Below are 5,337 nucleotides of genomic sequence, written 5' to 3'. Positions count from 1 at the left end.
GTCTGTACAGGCTGGTATTAATCAGTTATTACAGTTCTCTGCGTTGTGAATTTACTACATTTAAATATACAATATGTTAACCATTAAGATGTCTAACTATTAATGTCTGATTGTGAAAACGAACGGCACTTGTATACTAATAGTTCACTTATTGCTTCTTTTTGTGGATCGACACTTCTCTGTAGCGCAAGCTTTTTTTGCCGAAGGCTCGTTGAGAGCACAACCGTTGAGTCCTGCAGTCATCGGTGTACAGCTGGCTAATGTCAGCAGTCAACCCGGTTTTCATTTGTTCAGCTTGCTGGAGTGGAAAGGTCGACACTGGAGCCGTTATGGACTTTAATGCGAGTTAATCAAGAACCCACTGGTCAGCAGTGAGTCATCAATGGCCCTGTCATCCCCTGATTGGCCCACACCCCTTCCATAGCTCCTCCAAACACTGAGGTCGCTCATTTGTGAAGCTACAGAGCATCCAACATCAGGTGAAGCACTGGAAATATTTCTGTATGATGTAGAAATATTTCATTATTACTACAAGGTTGTATTCTCATACAAACAAATACACAAATATCAAAAGGTTATCTTAAATCTAAGCTTAAATTATCATCAGCAAACTTATTCTTGTTAAAAAACGCTTTATAACATACTGGCAGCATAGATAAGTTCAAAGGTACAATAGTATATATTTTGGACTTCTAGCGGTCAAGTGAGGAATTGCAGCAACAAACACCCTCAAACCACAACACCGTAAACCTTCTCTGTAAAAACACAAGCCATGAAGTCCAATAATCTGGCTGCAGACCTCTGACTCAGAGCATAGATTGGGGAAAGGATATTTTTTAAAAATGGATAGAGCATTGAAAGTTCCCAGGAATACAGTGGACAATGGACATTTGGAACCACCACAACTATTCCTAGAGCTGAACTCAGCAACCGGGTAAGAAGGGTCTTGATCAGAGATGTGACCCTGGTATCGTTTGTAGTCCCTTTATTGCCCTTGCCCTCTCTTGTGATGAGTTTCTACTGTACAGTAAAATGAATTTTAAACATACAAAACAAACTCACTTATCAAGAGATGACTGAATAACTAGTGTTTCACAGGCCAGAGTTATACACCTTCACAGGCTGTACTGGACTACTAATTTTTTTAAAGGTTATTTCATTTATTTTTGCTGCTGTGGCCGATAAGACGTAAGAGGAAAAAATTTCCTTCTTTGGTTAACAGAGGGGATTTCTGTGGAGCATTATTGGTAAAGATACCACAGCGACCAAAGAGAAGCTTACTTGTTTCCATTTCAGTAAGATAAAGTACTTCAGTAAATTCCAAATAAACCTTTGTTTGTGTCCCTCTCATGGTGTGGGTGTTTGTGTAGGTCAGATCAATGTGTGCAGTGATTCTCATGTGTTCGTATATCTGTGCACATGCACATTTTTGTGGCAGAAAGGTGTGCGTCTAAAAAGATCTACGGAAAATCCTTTGGTTGCTTCCTAATCTATTAATAATGAATCTGGATCAGATTTGACCCGCAAGACAGTCTTTGTACATACTGTAAGTAGCAATAGTTTTTTTTAAGTTTTACTGCATGGCCTTTGTGGTATATTTCTTCCTTCATTCTTACTGGTTCTCCAAGAGGGTCTATTTATACATCGTTTTGAATATACAGTATATTCCCTGAACTTTTTACCCCCTTCGTTTGCAAAAACAGTAAATACTATAAATTACAGGAAATATGTAATAATGAGGCAGTGTAGGTTGCACTGAACTTCCCATTTCAGTTTCTCCTGATTGCAACAGTGACTAACCTACTGAGAATGCTTTGTGGTAGATTTCCACATTATTTCTGAGGAAGTCGAGCCTTCAAAGTATATGAAAACAGCCATAGTGTGACAGTATCACAAGCCATTTCTATTCTAGAAATAGATAAGTCATACCACAAGTCAGAGCAGGCCTTTTGAATTTTTATAAATTGTATTTTATATCCTCTTCTTATAGCTGATTTATACACCCTGGTAAAACTACCATAAAAGCCCCTCTAAAATAAAGATTATATGCATGAGCATTGAATAAGAATGGTGGTTTTACAGTGCTAAAAACTTTTTCCTACACTTATTTTATGGGTCCTAATAGCATTCAAAACATGTCCATTGAAAATAGTTTATCCAATATACACTCCCTGAGTACTTTATTAGGAACACCTGTACACTTATTTATGCAATTATATAATCAGCCAATCATATGGCAGCAGTGCAATGGATAAAATCCTGCGTATACCAGTCAGGAGCTTCAGTTAAAGTTCACATCAACCATCAGAATGTGGGAAAAATGTGACTTAAGTGACTAACCATTGCTCAACCATTGAGTATCTCAGAAACCGCTGATTTCCTGGGATTTTCACACACAGTCTGCAGAGAATGGTGCAAAAAACAAAAAACATCCAGAAGAACATCTCGCGTCAAATGTCTAAGTTAGACCCATCTCTTCCCAAGAACTACAGGCCTATATCCAGCCTGCCTTTTATTTCTAAAATTTTAGAAAAAGATTGTTGCCGATCAGCTCACTGATGTTTTAACACCACAACATTTTTGACAAATTCCAGTCTGGTTTTCACCAGAAGCACTCAACAGAAACAGCTCTTCTCAGTTTCAAATAGCATTATGATGTCCTCTGATGCTGGTGACTGCTCTATCCTGGTGCTGCTGGATCTCAGTGCAGCTTTTGATACTGTGGATCACTGCATTTTGATAGATAGGCTTAGTGAGTGGGTGGGTGTCTCTGGAAGTGCCCCAGACTGGAAGTGCCTCAGACTGGTTCTCTCTGATAGGAGTTTTCCGTGGCTGTTGGCCCCTACAAATCTGCTGCCTTATCCTGTGGTGTCCCCCAGTGTTCTGTTCTGGGTCCGATTTTGTTTGCTCTGTACATGCTTCCTTTAGTGTCATTATTAGCAAATGCAAAGGTATTTCATACCATTGCTACGTGGACGACATTCAGTTATGTTTCTTTTAAACCTTACAGGATCGATAAACTCAATGTACTGCATGACTGTTTGTCTGCCATTAAGGACTGGATGGCCAGTAACCTTCTTCAGTTAAATGCAGACAAAACTGAAGTCTTCATCATTGCTGCTGATAATATTGTTTCTTATTGTTTCTAATGTTGTAAATTGTATTGGGTAAATTGTGAAAACGGAGTCATGCATGTTTAAAATAAACGTTCCTTTATTGCCTCCAAAATATATTGCAATCAGCATTAGCCATTGCTACTGCTGTTGAAAACCTATTTGCTCCCAGAAGACGCCCCGTTTCCTGTTCTTATATTCAGCATATTAGTCAATTCGTACACAAGGGGGCAATGACAACATAAATTAGTCAAAATAAAGCAAACATCATCATCATCAAATCAAACGCATCAATACTGTTGAGAATTCAAAATTAATATTAGGGAATAAACAAAACTAACATGTAGGCCTAAATGGCTCCTACACTTCCGGCCCCTAATCGTTACTCTGGAACAATTATATTCAATAACATATAATGTAAGAACACAATGCAATAAACACAATAATCTAATCTTACATTATTTTCAATTCAATAAATGTTCTTTTTTTTTTTTTTACAGGTCAGTTCATTTTCTAAATTCACAGTAATATCACATTATAGTGTCCACTTTTCACACCATGCTTGTGAGCGTGTCCGTAGAGCCCAACTTTTACTGTTGGCTTGTGTGTTCTCCAACACAGAAAAAGTCCAGTGTTGAGTGAAAAAGACCCTCCCCCTCCCTGTGTGCACATGACCCTCTGTTGGAGCTTAAGTCAAATGTGCGCTCGAAATTGAGAAATCTTGGTGTTATCTTTGATCCGGCTATGCATCTTGACAAACACAGTAAGTCTTTGTCCCATGTTTTTTCCATCTTAGAAACATTACTAAACTCAGGTCTGTTGGATCACACTGAGCTGGAAATTATTATACATGCTTTTATCTCATCATGCCTGCACTACTGTAACTCACTTTTTACCTGCCTCAGCAAATCATCTCTAGACCACCTACAATTGATCCAAAATGCTGCTGACCAGGTCCAGGAGGACATGACATATTGCTCCTATCTTGGTCTCCTTACACTGGCTACCTGTCAATTTCAGGATCCAGTTCAAGGTTCTTGTGATCATATAGAGCCCTCCATGGTCAGGCACCTGCTTACCTTTGTGAAATGCTCCACCCATATGTTGTCAGCAGGTCTCTGAGGTCTTCTGATCTCAAAACTAAAGGTGACCGAGCCTTCAAATTGGTGGATCCTAAATTCTGGAATACTCTTCCACTGGACTTAAGAGCTGTGGCTGCTGTGGAAAATGTTTAAAAAGCAGCTAAAGCCTAATCTCTTCAGGCAGGTGTTTGTCTAGTTGTTTTTGTGACTGTAGTTCCGTTTGTTTCATGTTCTGTTATTTGTGATTGGTTTGTTTTATTGACTGTTCTTTTATGTATTTTTGATCCTGTGAAGCACTTTGTGACTGTCTGTGAAAGGTGCTATAGAAATAAAAATGGACTTACTTTACTTACTTTTAGGCTACAGCAGCAGAAGAAAACTTATGTCTAATAAATAAAGTGCTCACTGAGTGTACAGTAAGTGAAGAATGAATACATTGGTAGCAACTGAAATGAGCTGAAAATTCAGAAATACTGGTTGCTTAATTACACTAAAAAAATAAAATTGAATAAAAATAACATCTACCTAACTTGGTGACATGGCAGGTCATGACAAAAGCTGTATACCCAGACCGTAGCCCAACACACAGCGCACAGATCAGCACTGTGCAGAGTGGCTGCAGTGCTATGCACAGCATTGTGTATAGTAGTATGCTCAGAGGCACGCACAGTCCCAACCATAGCGCAGGGAACAGTTAGGACTTCGGACTGCCTTATAGCTCTACCCAGAGCAGTGTTCATTTGTGGCATTATCGTCCAACCCACTGTGCTGTGTTCATAATGGTTTCCAGAGTGCAGTCTCTGGATAACGCTACCATAGCTTTGTAACCAACAGAAAAGAGAAACTAAAATAATTGCATACAGCCTCCCGTACTTCAACCGGCGCGGAAACTGTTAACCCACTCTACTAATCATGACAATCGTATACGTGGCTTAATGAATAACCAAAGTAAACTTAAACCGAATAAGGCTCTTGTCTCCAGCTCTTTATGACAGAGCAGTTCAACAGGGTGAACATCGAAAATACACACGTAATTGCACGATAAAGCGCAGCGACAGTCAGGAGAAATAACCCCAACCCAGGGCGAAAACACTACCCAAAATGAAAGGGTGCGTCTATAATTGAATGAGTGTAATGCAGTT

This window comes from Conger conger, chromosome 1, assembly GCF_963514075.1.
Source record: "Conger conger chromosome 1, fConCon1.1, whole genome shotgun sequence".
Lineage (NCBI taxonomy): Eukaryota > Metazoa > Chordata > Actinopteri > Anguilliformes > Congridae > Conger > Conger conger.
Note: the sequence above shows the minus strand (reverse complement) of the source record.